Source organism: Argopecten irradians, chromosome 15, assembly GCF_041381155.1.
Source record: "Argopecten irradians isolate NY chromosome 15, Ai_NY, whole genome shotgun sequence".
Classification (NCBI taxonomy): domain Eukaryota; kingdom Metazoa; phylum Mollusca; class Bivalvia; order Pectinida; family Pectinidae; genus Argopecten; species Argopecten irradians.
In genome coordinates, this window is record NC_091148.1 from 17,992,924 (window position 1) to 18,007,411 (window position 14,488).

Consider the following 14,488-nt stretch of genomic DNA (forward strand, 5'->3'; position numbering starts at 1 on the left):
ACCAAATGTGGTTAGAAGCGTTGGTAGGTATGTTGGTTACGTCCTATTAACTGCTCAGGTCATATAAGGACGGAATCTCCTGTGTGCGATGGGTTTCATGTGTTGATGTCTATATATTTTTGGAGGCTGTGGTATATTGGTGTTGTGTCCCCTTGTAATCGTCGAAACGTCCATTTTAAAGTGCTATATCACTGAAACACAGTGTAGAAGGGACAGAACAGCAAACCACATCTGGTCATACTGTACTGAAAACAGTCAAAACCAGTCGTCCAGCTTCTTGTGTATGCTGAACATTAGGAGAAAAAACGCCAGGAATAAACACAAACGTCTTCCTGTCACGAGACAAACGCTCAAAGCAAGGCGAGAAGGGGGTTATCGTAGTCAGAATAAAGGAGAATGAGGGATTTACTCGAAGCAGAAAGGATTTACTTGAAGCAGAAGAAAAACTTGAAGTGATTGGCTTCGGTTGCCAAAGGGGCCATCCTGTTCTAGGACAAAGCAAGAGGTCGGTATTTCGAAGCTCCTCTTTCAAGAGGGAATTATAGCTAAAGGCATCTCCTAAAATAAAGCTTTGTATTTAAAAGGTCCAAGGGACCAGTGTGATAACTTGGAATTCCCCCATCAAATGTGGCACTTTAACTAACAATGCTATCAAAACAAAGCATATACAATATCAAACGTGGTAATATTGTTTTCGATTATCTTTAATATTTCTTGGAAAAAATATTTACTCCCCTTTTTATGTGTGCATCAGGTAAATATATTTAGTGAAATAGTCATTATTAGTGTATGTAAGAAACTTTAAAATGAAAAAAAATGTTAAATGGAATAATATTGAACAATAACTTGATCCCATTTCTTTTTTTATTTCAAAGTATCACAAATAATCCCCTCTGGATCATAGAATTTATTAAAACCTTTAAAAGGAAGGATTAGGACATACTTCCATAAACATGTGCATTTCAATTCCGACGGCCTACGTAGTATACATTTAACACGTACGTAGACTGGCCACTAGTCTCCAGAATATTAAAAACATCACATAATTATCTTGATAATATTTTGCCATATCTGATCCCAAGTTTCATACTAGGGGGGGGGGGAGAAGTGGGGATGTAATATAATATTAAAATTCTACTGAGACTCGTATCATCAACTGATGACCAGTCCATTAACTATGGCGCGGGATTTACAAATATCCCTGTGGCAGACTTCTACATACGTATACAAACATAAGATATCCGACATCATTTTATTAGTTGTGTACATTACGTTTTTTCCTATAGGTCTTATCTGTGGGTCTAAAACTGCGAGATGCTGTGATTGATGAAAGCCCTTGGCTCCCACATTAATTTGATGCAAAGATACGCTTGCCTGCCAATGTCGGTAACTGCACTGGTATCATTGCAAGCCGCTGTCTTGTTTCAAACAACTTACTGACATTTTATAGACTCGTTAGATGCTAAATGTTGTTGTAAACTTACTAACGAGGCAAACATCACTAAGCATGCTAAGATACATACACTGTCCCATGGGGCGATCATATTTTTCTCCGTCTTCGACAGTCGTCAACACTGAAAATGAATTTGAAATCATGTCTTCGTTGAATTGAAAGATTTCCTGCTGTGTGATTTGATCGAGGCTAAGATCTCTGAGATGAGTGGGACGGGTTTGTACTGGATAGTATAGTAAAGGGCGCTTCCCCACAGTAGGACGCCTGACAAGGGAGGTTATCCCGAGGTCCTTCTGCACTGATAGGCCTGAAGCTAATATTTAAAGGGATTGCGGCCTTATCTTCTGTCCCCATCTCATCTGGTGATACGGCAGCGTTATACGGCGAGCCAGCAGAACTCAGTTACTGGGCTAGATCTACGTGTGTTTACTACACGGAGCTTGGAGAAATATTGACGCATCTCATCAGGTGAGTTTTACATCTTTCTGTAACGAATTTAAAAAAAAATCTTAGTATAACATAGTGAGATTGCTACATTACATTATTCTGATTACCGAGCTGTTTTCGAATTGTGCAAAGATTTCTCTTTTGAAATATACAAATGTTTTATTTTGAGTTCGATCCTTCGTTCTTAAATTTTGATTTATGATGGTACTTGCCAAAGATAGCTTTTCTTATTTCCAATTGATATTTCTTGTTCATTGTGCGATATGTATTGGTCGTAATAAAAGTTTAAACTTCAGATGCCTGTGACCGTTGTACTAGAATTAGACTTTCCGACAAATATGTCTATAGGACGCTGTCAAAAGTTGTCGATGTTCGGTGTTTACTCTAGGACAGGACTCTGTCAAAAGTTGTCGATGTCTGGTGTTTAGGACAAGACGCTGTCAAAAGTTGTCGATGTCTGGTGTTTAGGACAAGACGCTGTCAAAAGTTGTCGATGTTCGGTGTCTAGGACAGGACGCTGTCAAAAATTGTTGATATCTGGTGTTTGATTTAGGGGAAACTTGGACTGCTTAAAATGTAAACAATTAAGTATTACGTAAGGACATTACATTGCGTATGCCAGTTATGTATTTAACTGCCACTGGGAAATGAAAATTCCCATTGTGCACTTGTATATATTAACTTAATTTAGTAGTAATGTTTGTTGCATGTACATGTCTGTTACATAAATGTTTTAAAACTCCAGACTGTATTTTTAATTGCATTGCATGTTAAATATTCTCCCGGGATAAAAAAAACCATGTAGATTTGTTATGTAAAAGATAGTTTCACGTTGGAAGGAATTATAAATTGTTCAAGTTCATCGGTATTGACCTTCATTTACATTTGACACCTGGCTATTTAAAGTGTTTCTTGGTCCACATGTAAATGGGTTTTTATACCTACACCTAGCTTGTAATGATTCCGCTTGCTGTTGCAAGCCAAATAACTTGTTTTTTAGATGATTATAAACCTATCATTTATAGATAAGCCAGAAAGACTAACATGTTACCCTTAACATGGGCTAGCCAGCTGATCATTTGACAGCTGTTGGTTTAGAATGTATAAACATTGCGTCTGGTCAAAAGTTCATATGTCTCTAGCGTTAGGTGGTATTTCATGCCCCTGTAGTGCTTTTATTACTATTTAGTTGGTTTTAGGCTTAAGTGTCCTAAACTGCATGAATTGTGTCGTATCCACTATATAACTATAAATTGACGTCTCAAAATGGACCTGAAACTTTAGGTATAGCATTTTATGCCCCTGGAGTGTCTATTACTCTATACAAAGTTTGTTTTAGATATAAGTGTCCTAAACTGCATGTATTGTGTCCTATCCACTATATAACTATAAATTGACGTCTCAAAATGGACCTGAAACTTTAGGTATAGTATTTTATGCCCCTGGAGTGTCTATTACTCTATACAAAGTTTGTTTTAGAGATATAAGTGTCCTAAACTGCATGAATTGTGTCGTATCCACTATATAACTATAAATTGACGTCTCAAAATGGACCTGAAACTTTAGGTATAGCATTTTATGCCCCTGGAGTGTCTATTACTCTATACAAAGTTTGTTTTAGATATAAGTGTCCTAAACTGCATGTATTGTGTCCTATCCGCTATATAATTATAAATTGGCATCTCAAAGTCGACCTAAAATTCAAACGTTTCGTCAGCTTTAGAAAGTATTCCATGCCCCTGGCGTGTCTTTATAAATCTACAAAGTTTGTTTTAGGTCTAAGAGTCTCAAACTGCAGGTGTTGTGTTTTGTCCATAATTTATTTATATATCGCCACAGTATATCTATATAGCTGTGTCTCAAAGACCTGAAGGTCCAAAGTCTAAGCCTCTTTAGCTTTAGGTAGTATTCTGTGCCTTCATTACACTACTGAGTGTCTTAAACTATATGTATTGTGTCTTATCCACGAAACCTTGGTGTCTCAAAGTTTTCCTGAAGATCAATGCGTTTCAGTCTATATTAAAGTAGTGTTTGGTCAGCCAAGGTCATGAGTATCTGGCGAAAACCAACGACAGCGTTTAGCACCAACTCAGAGATGGAGGATTTGTGGCAATATGTCGATATATCTTAATCACTCGGTCACTGTGGTCCCATGTTAGACGGATCACACACCCCCCCCCCCCCCCCCCCCCCCCCCCCCCGGTCCCATGCCCCCCCCCCCCCCCCACCCCCCCCCCCCCCCCCCCCCCCCCACCTTTTGGTTAATATGTCTCAATAAAACTGTAGGTTTAGCCAAGTACATCATTCTACTAGTTGAATTTATATCCAAATCATTGTAAATTTCTAATTGATGAAGTTTAGGTACAATTTGGTTTTTGTCAAGAATTATATTTATCTATGGCCTAGTTGTCACCGACAGTATGTGTGTTAATGGTCTCTAACTCGATATTTTAATCACCAGTATCAAACGATAAATCCTTATTTCTGACATCTAACATGTGTTTGTGGTCTTATCGAAGTTTGAGCTAAATTTTATCACCAAATTTAAAATGATACACTCCAGCCCAGGCAATCTACATAGATCTACCGCTTCAGAAATCTGCGTTAAATTTTATTAAGTATTACATTTATTAACATGAATTAATGCAAATTACCTTTATTAAGTTTAGGTTAATTGTCAATGAATCTTAATTTGATAATCACCAGTATTAAATGAAATACCACCTTATCGACACAATCGTGGACCGTATGGTGGGGCTATTTCTTCAATAACGAAAAAAAAAAACTGAAATTGGGATTTTTACTTACCAATTAGAAGAGTTTTAAAAGTCATTTCAGGAGAAAATTGGTAAATTTGAAATAAAATTAAAGCATAAAAAGTTTCATCGGGAAATTATTTTTAAAATTTAAGATGGTTTTAATTGGGAGATATGACCCTCTACAGGCCCTAGTATGAGCCCTATTATGAGCCCCATAAAGCCTTCCTGTAAAGGCCCTGCTAATTGATTGACAAGATTACAATATCATATGTAATGATATTACTTATGGTTAATCAGATCTGCTGTAGAACAGGAAGTCAATTAACAGATATGTTAATTACTGATATTACATTGATGGAAGTGATACAGAGACTATGCATGGAATCACCATATTCTGTTACGGTGTCGGAAGGACATTAGTTGTTTGCTTCATTCAGGCTATCTCTGTTACACAACCACGAAACAAAATATGACATAAATGTATTCTACATTCTTTATGAAAAATAAATAACATTCCTCCTAGCCACACCATTTAAGGAAAGTAACTGCTGTATGTAATGCATTGTTTATGGTGCTTGCTTGTGAGTTTTGGGAATCTGTGGTATGTTTGTGCGGTGTCTTTTTAATAGTGGATACGCTTACCATTTTATAGTATGATCCCACTGAAGCATACGTTACAATGGTAACATTATACCGTTTTCGGGCTAACCAGTGATTCCATTCCGTAAGCAGGAGGTGAAACGGAAAAAAATCTATAGAGAGCACATGGACCATTATATGTGGTGAAGCGAGCAAGTTGTTGGAGATTAAAATTAAAATTTCTTAGTTGCCTGTCCTGTTGGTACTGGTTGGTGGTTTTTCTCTGGAACTTTTGGCTTTACTCCACTGTCTATTCTGTGCAGTAGAATTTCATTTAACTGTGTGAATTTGGAATACCACTATCTTGTCTAGACACTTTGATTTTTAAAACAGTAAGTTCTCTACAAATTGATTTTTTTTTCTCCTCATTTTTTAACGCAATTTTTATGTAAACAAATTTTATTGCATACAGTGTTTAAGATATGAAGGTATGACACGACCTGAGATAAAGTTTCAGTAGTATGTTCACTAGCTAGAGTAATTTGATATTAATGTTTTATAGAAGATAGTCAGATCCATTTTGTGTCATAGATAAGCCGTTTTAAACCTAAACAAATTCTAACTCATTAAAAATCATTTACCGCCAAAATGATATCAGTACCCTTATCGTCCACTCTTATTGAGAACGTATTTATACAAGTTGTGACATTCATTTGATTTCTCCAACAAAGATATTACAGTTACAGTTCCAGAGCAGTCTTTAAAACTTTTATCAATATTTACAAAGTGTCATTTTAAAATCTAAATCCCAGACAGAAAACTACATTTACAGTCACATCTTCTTAAACAGACCTTGTGTACGTCAGAATGATGTCATTATATAGTAAAAATATCAATATTTACTAAACGTTTGATCTAAACCCCCACCAAGAACCACGCTCAATGTCAGTCATTCAGTCAAACATCCTATAAAATAATCTTATCAGCCCAGTTACAACTTCTTTAAATTCATCATTGACCCCTAGAAATTCATAATGAACTGTCCTATCTTTTGAGTTCGAAGAATTCAAATGTGTCTTCAGGGTGAATGAGATAATGTCATTTATTGATATACAAACCATGACTTTAGCAGAAGTTTTAAAACAAATATCAATATTACCATTAATAGTATAATTTGGAAGAATGCTTAAAGATGCTACACCGCTGACCAATGGTATTTTTTCCGCTATCAAAAACAAGTACAGACGAATTAGTATTTTTTCTCTGCAGCTACAGTCACTTTACAACATTAAGCATTACACTAGCGCGCTTTATGAAGATTTTCTGCAAAGCTCTGGCATCTATATAGACCATAGGAAGATAGTTTAATGCTTTAACAACTCGGAAATCTGGCTATACCGGTGGGGTACGGTTTAGATAACAATTTATTTACCTGGCTATTTTGTCTGTATAATAAGTTGTCTGACAAATTGTTATGAACATCAAATTAAACTAAATTCCAAACACGAATTAATATAATCACACAGTTAATTTTACAGCAGGCATGTACGAAAACTACAAGTAGACGTATGGAATTGATTTTCCTATAAAATTGTATACCGATCGTTTTTATTTGGGAGCTGCCAGACATGTTGGAACCCTCCCATTGCACACAAACAATAGTATAGAACCATGAACAAATCTCCCCTCTCAGCTGGTGCCAATTTGTAAATTAATTATCTAGTTTACATTGTTCTAACACGAACCGTCTATGTTTATTGCTTCTAAGAGTAGGAGGGTTGTGCCAAAGAGTTGAGGTAAATGGTTAAATGTTTTACTCATTTCATTATCTTTTTTTTTCTAAAATAATGAAAAAAGAGGCGAAGAGGGGCGGTATTGCTTCGATTTTCAGTTCAGTTGTGATGCATATCTGTATTAAATTATCTATATAATTATCGTATATAGACTGACCATCAGACGGTAAATTCTTTACATTATGATTGTTTGTCTGAATTATAATACTGTGTAGCCGGTTTTGTTGTTATAAATACATTTGTTACTTATTTTTTTCGAAAAAGAATTTTGCGACCATACAAATGCCCCGAGAAATCGCGAAAATATCATCCTCGCGATATTGTATCTTCCATTAGATTGACGATACTAGTGATAGATACATGTATATAGAAATGACAGAGACCTGTCTTCTAAAGTTCAATTTGACTGATTAATTATTTTTTCTTTGATACAGTTGTCAAAGTTTCTCGACGAGTTAACTCCTGGCCAGCGATATTTTTAATGAAATTTTGGTCCATATCCGTTTCATACAGAACGCTTCATAGTGGATTGATAGAATCTTTAATGGGTCTGTCTAGTAGACACGGGTATCTCAACCCTAGTCCGCTAAACCTGCCTATATTATAAGGCTTTTTTATTTTTTTATTTTTTATTTTTTTTGCCTACGATTTCACATTTTTAAGAGGTACCGCGAGCTGACTATATATTAGGCAAAAAATAAAATAATTAAAAAAGCCTAATAATATAGGCAGGTTTAGCGGACTATCTCAACCCGAGTGAAATATTTTGGCTGGTCAACCCGAGGCTGGAAAAAGTTGTCATTTCTTGTCAAAAATGAGATATCAATTAACTGTCAATTGTTTAGTCGAATGTTTGAGTGTTTAATATCTCTTTCATGCGAATATACAACAAACATGTAAAATTCATACTGAGATCTAAAGTTAAGGTTTTAATATAATGAATAATCCTTTAAAATGTTGAATTTGAATAAATACTGCGAATTTTATTGCTTCTTCTGAGAGTGGAAGGGTTGTGCCAAAGGGTTGAGGCAAATGGTTATAAATATTTTGTTTATTTCACTATCAAAAACAGGAGCAGACGATTTCGTATTTTTCTTCAGTTACAAATGTTACTTACTTCACACCATTACCACCATTGAACAAGTTTGAGCTTCTTTTTTTACTTCAAGTTAAAAATATGAAAAATAATTAATTGCATCCCGAAAAAATTCTGTATCACTATATCCTATATGGAAGGAAGTATTGATTGCGTATGCACCAACGGCGAAATAAATTATTTTATATTATTTTTTGTGTTAATTAGACATATATATACATGATCAAACACCAATTATTGTTCGACTGATGAATATCATTTATGCTTTGTCGGCGGTGGAGCATCTTTGATATAGAACCGAACAATTCACTGTCCGCCGTCTACATATGCAGTATCATTCCAAATGCATGGAAATTAACGACTTTATATGTTTACGACTTTTTAACGCTTGACCTTTGTGACCCTATCTGGAATGACAAAGCCATCACACACAAAAAGCCTCCTACCACTGCCAGACAATGTCACACTCGGGCTGTTTATAGTGAGATGTTTGAAATCTGGCAGCAGCCATATCCACACTAACATCTTACTCAGTTTTCACTTTGAGCTACACACGTCACTGCTAAACTGTTTATTGTGTGGTTTTTCTCTCTATTTTTTCCCCATCATTCACTTTCTTTTTACTTACTCTGGCACTTTATAACTGTAGATGTACACGCTCTTCAAAACTTTTTTGCAGGCTACATATACGCTAGACTTGGGAGTCAGACTAATTCTTTAAGAAAATACCAATTTATCTCCATTTTGCCTATCCTTTCACTTATATGCCCCTCCTTCCTTTACCCCAGATCACACAAAATACGCATCGTGCACCACAATCAAAACTATTCACCAGCCAAAACGTAAAACAAGACATCTGTCCAGAAGTGAACTTACATTGGCATTGTATATTGTTTAATCCTTTTTCAATTTGTTGAAATAAAATTTTGTTGAAATTGAAAAACATCTATCCAATAATAAACTTTCCAGATGTTAAAGAGCAATAATTCCAATTATAGGTTTTATTTCATATTATCTTTTATACAATAAAGTCCACAAAACAATAACTCCTTTCTTAAGAGCCCTATGAACCCAAAACCGTTTTTGCTCTATTCAAAACCAGGATACACACAACATCCATATACCAATTAAAGTAAAAAAATAATTAAAGGGCATTAACTCCGTTTCAATTTGATTTATTTTCATTAATTCTTTCATTTTCAACTTATTACATCCATGATCCAAGGGGGACGTTCCATAGACAATAAGTACAGGAAACAGGGATCGGAGAGGAGAATTTTTGTCAAAAACTACAATGATGGTCATAGTGACCTACTTTTGGTTTTTAAGTTTTTGATAACTGAAAGACATTTGTCCAATAAGAGATGACAAATGGAAATAATCGAGCCAATTTCAGTGATCACCATCGATTATTTTTTCATTTTTTTATACAACCAGTTCCACAAACTCGTCTTTTTTTCTTAAGATCATTGTTAATTTTCTTATGTTGAAATTTGAAACCAGAATATTTACATAATTTATATTAAGTATACCAAAAACATGTGTATCAATGTGAATATTTTCCGTTAATTGTAGTCATTATCAACTCAATTCACCTATGACCTAAGTGTAATGTTCCATGAACAATTTGTACAGGTAACAGAGAACTTGGACTTTTTTTATTCAGTGAAGATGACAGTCACAGTGACCTACTTTTGGTAATGGACAAAGTGCCTCAATAAGGCGAATGCATGACTGAAGTATGAAGGCCTAGTGCCGACTAGGGCAAACGTTAAATCTAAAAAAAGATTTCACTTTAATGTAGGTCAAATGTAAAAAATGTAGGTCACAGTGACCAACTCATGACATACTGTTACGTGGATAAACCTGTAACAGGACCATTAGGTTCTAATGATAGAAAAACACGTTGTTATTTTATTTCTCTAATTGCCCCTCTTGCCTTTTGGGTACGTGCCCCTATCGGTGTTTGTAATAAATATCACTTTTCTGTAAACTCATTTACTGGTGATTTAAAATGTTTCTCCTCAGTAAATCAGAAATTAACTACAGTATATAATTCTCCAATGAGTCACAATTTGATTTAGGATGAAATAAATCAAAATTATCAAATTTCGATAAAGAGTGAAAATATTTCTGAAACCAGATACGATGAGACTGAACTAATAACCCTGTGGATTGTGTACATTAGCCGTAATAGACTTTCTAGATAAGTACGGACAGATACACAACAAAAATCCAAAACTTAGCCCATCCATCTTATCAGTGCAAAAAAGATAATACCATTTTTATCTTGCTGAAATCTCAACAAGCACTAGTCAGAGAACTTCAATATCCTCATCGTGCTGTTTTTCGAAATGTGAAATACAAAATATATAATCCAGATTCTGATAGGAATTCTGGCGATAGAAACGTAAATATACCTTTCTAACCTCACTGCTTTCTTTTTCATCCAAGGCAATCTGCTGTCATAACCTAAAGAAATGAGAGATCAGAGAAGTTAAGGCTCCATGGGAGGTGACGGAGAAAAACTCATTTTCTTCGCCAAGTCTTTGAATACGAGGTTTCAGATAAGGATAGATATCTGGTTGATACACCTGTCAAATCTGTAGTGGCGAACCATCGCAGGAAAAAAATACACAGCTAGAGATTCAGGGCAAAAACTTGGGGGGAAATGATACATACGTATGTAAAAGACCGAGTGTAGAATTCGTTAACGCTATCGGGGTTGCGGTGAAGATCTTATGCAGCTTCTCACGTAGGTTCCCCTATTATAGCGGCGTTCTTGTGTGAATTCTCCATAAAACCTGAAGTAGTGTCGGGTTTTTAAAGATGTTACATTAAAAAAGTTTTTGTCAGGAATTGAGATTGTTGTCTTCACACTTTGAGTACTGTATTCGACCCAATAAGCGCTCCCCACTATCCGAGGGTTCAAACTCATTTACTTGAATTGAAAATATCCATAAAAGGTAGGCTGAAAACTGAAAATATAAATACTATACACTTTCTTTATTTTGTTTCGTTTGTAAACTGGTTTGTGGCTTATTTTGTGCAATACAGTTCGCCAACTACCAATCAAACTGCCCGCATATACTGCACGACATTTTGCATCGTATATGGTATTTGTTTTTAGTGATTCCTTCCCCCATGGGGTCAACTCTTAGCTCGCTGGTTGTTCCATCCCTGACCCTTCACACACAATTCCATTTTATGGGATATATTTGCTAGCCGAATTCTGCCCCTCTCAACTATTTTAAGGAGGGAAACTAAATGCCTTGCTGATTCTTTCTCATAGCCATTTAGTTCTACGAGAGAAAGGGAAAACGTTTCGCCAGGGGATTGATGCCTTGTGTCTATTTTATTTGAAGGTGTATCTCTTTGTTATACTGCAATATATATATGGTGGACGACGCTATTGTCACCCCAAGGAGGGTGGATGACGTCCCAATAATATGAACCAGTTTACCAATAATGCCCCTTTAGAAATAAATTCATTGACGGTTTATCTATCAAAATATTTCCCTCTAAGAATAAATCGGCCGAGGAAAAAAAATCGGGGGAGGGAGAGAGAGAGGTTTAGCTTGAAATAATTTCCTCCATAGAACTCAATCTAAAGAGGGGAAAGACATACGCACGATAGTTTCAGCCAAACAGTAACGGGATTGGACCAAACTGACAGATACCATGTTTGTAAAATTTGTGGTTTGGTATGACGGTTGTTGTTTTTATTACTATTGAATAAAAGGGTGCAGTGTAAACGGGAGCCTATAATAATGAAGTAATATACATTGTGTATTATAATATGTGTATTATAATGACGTCATATGTGTATTATGATGACATCATATTTGGTGTGAATGGATGAAAATGGACCGCTTGTTTGTTAAAATGCAACAAAGTAAAGATGCATCTGCTATATGTTATAGAAATCCGAAGGTCCATGGTCCAAACCCTGGCAGTTACAGTGACTCAGATTTTCTAAATCATGTATTTTGTTACAGACCCAGAAATGTCTCAAGCTAAAATTGATGATATCATCGAAAACTTTTTATTATCTTTTAACCCTCCAGCTAACGATTCAGACTTCAAAAATGAAATGCGGCCAAAAATGAAATTGGACATTTTTTTTTCTAAATCTTCAGATAACCTTTGCTCCTTAAAATGACTTGCGTCCAACATTAAAATGAATAATTTTAGAAATCTCCAGCTATTAGTGGGACCAAGAGGTCTTCGATTAAGCCCTGGGGATTTGACACTCGTCATCTCAGGCTTATAGGAGTATTATATAGGGCTGTTACGCTTATCAACATTTAAAATTAGTAGATACGGTTTATCTTTAGAGCCAATACTTTAAAAAAAAGAGTTGATTGTTACAAGAACCTAAGGATATTAGATGTTTGCCAAATGTAAGATAAAACATAAGTAATATCACTGTAGGGTGTGATTTTATAAAGAAGTTGTACTGTTATTTTAAAGTCATTTGTTAAGCATTATATGTATAGATATAACGTTTGGATGATTTTACTGGAGAGACCTTTTTTTTATAACAACCTATTAGCCAATATTTGGGATTTAGACATAACTAGTGTTATTTACCACTCCCTCCTTTTTACCCCGTCCTCCCATTAACTGACTTTAAACTATATGTACATGTATATACTGTCCCAAATTCCCCTATAACCAATTAATTACTACCTCATCCCATCACTCATTCCTATCCCACCCCTTCCCCCTTTTAAAGTAGTACTTTATAATACCCGTCGCTACCCCCTCCCTCTACCCCTACCCCCTTTAAAAGTAGTACTTTATATTACCCGTCGCTACCCCCTCCCTCTACCCCCTACCCCCTTTTAAAGTAGTACTTTATATTACCCATCGCTACCCCCTCCCTCTACCCCCTACCCCCTTTAAAAGTAGTACGTTTTATTACCCGTCGCTACCCCCTCCCTCTACCCCCCCTACCCCCTTTAAAAGTAGTACTTTTATATTACCCCGTCGCTACCCCTCCCTCTACCCCCTACCCCCTTTAAAAGTAGTACGTTTTATTACCCGTCGCTACCCCCTCCCTCTACCCCCTACCCCCTTTAAAAGTAGTACTCTATATCACCCATTGCTACCCCCCTCCCTCTACCCCCGTACCCCCATTAAAAGTAGTACTATATATCACCCATCTCTACCCCCCCTCCCCCCAATTAAAATAGTAGTATATATCACCCATCGCTACCCCCTACCTCCATTAAGAGATCGTACTATATATCACCCATCGTTACCCCCTCCCTCTACCCCCTACCCCAATTAAAAGTAGTACTATATATCACCCATCGCTACCCCCTCCCTCTACTACCCCCTACCCCCATTAAAAGTCGTACTGTATATCATCCATCGTTACCCCACCCTCTACCCCCTACCGCCATTAAAAGTAGTACTCTATATCACCCATCGCTACCCCCTCCCTCTACCCCGTACCCCCATTAAAAGTAGTACTATATATCACCCATCGCTACCCCCTCCCTCTACCCCGTACCCCCATTAAAAGTAGTATTATATATTACCCATCGCTACCCCCTCCCTCTACCCCCTACCCCAATTAAAAGTAGTACTCTATATCACCCATTGCTACCCCCTCCCTCTACCCCGTACCCCCATTAAAAGTAGTACTATATATCACCCATCGCTACCCCCTCCCTATACCCCCTACCCCCATTAAAAGTAATATTATATATTACCCATCGCTACCCCCTCCCTCTACCCCGTACCCCCATTAAAAGTAGTACTATATATCACCCATCGCTACCCCCTCCCTATACCCCCTAACCCCATTAAAAGTAATATTATATATATTACCCATCGCTACCCCCCTCCCTCTACCCCCTACCCCCCATTAAAAGTAGTACTCTCTATCACCCATCGCTACCCCCTCCCTCTACCCCCCCCCATTAAAAGTAGTACTATATATTACCCATCGCTACCCCCTCCCCTAACCCCCATTAAAGTAGTACTATATATTACCCTCGCTACCCATTTCTTCTATATACCCCTTCCCCTCTACCCCTCCCCGTCAACTCATAAAAATAGTACTATATATCTTCCGTCCCTACCCCTCCCTCTACCCCTCCCCGTCAACTCATAAAAATAGTACTATATATCTTCCGTCCCTACCCCCTCCCTCTACCCCCTAACCCCATTAAAAGTAGTACTTATATATTACCCATCGCTACCCCCTCCCTCTATCCCCTTCCCCCATTACAGTAGTACTATATATTACCCGTCGCTACCTTTTTCTATACCCCTTCCCTCTACCCCTCCCGTCAACTCAAAAAATAGTACTATATATCTTCCGTCCCTACCCCTCCCTCTACCCCTC

General features: G+C 36.8%; 1 protein-coding gene across 2 annotated transcripts in view; it reads left to right on the top strand.

Moving 5' to 3' along the window:
* The first annotated feature begins 1,123 nt into the window (after positions 1–1,123).
* LOC138308958 (solute carrier organic anion transporter family member 4A1-like) overlaps positions 1,124–14,488 on the top strand; it is a 57,229-nt gene continuing 43,864 nt past the window's right edge. For both annotated transcript variants that reach the window (XR_011206169.1, XR_011206170.1), the window contains exon 1: positions 1,124–1,921. The gene's annotated coding sequence lies outside the window, so the exon portion shown is untranslated. The remainder of the gene's footprint in view (positions 1,922–14,488) is intronic.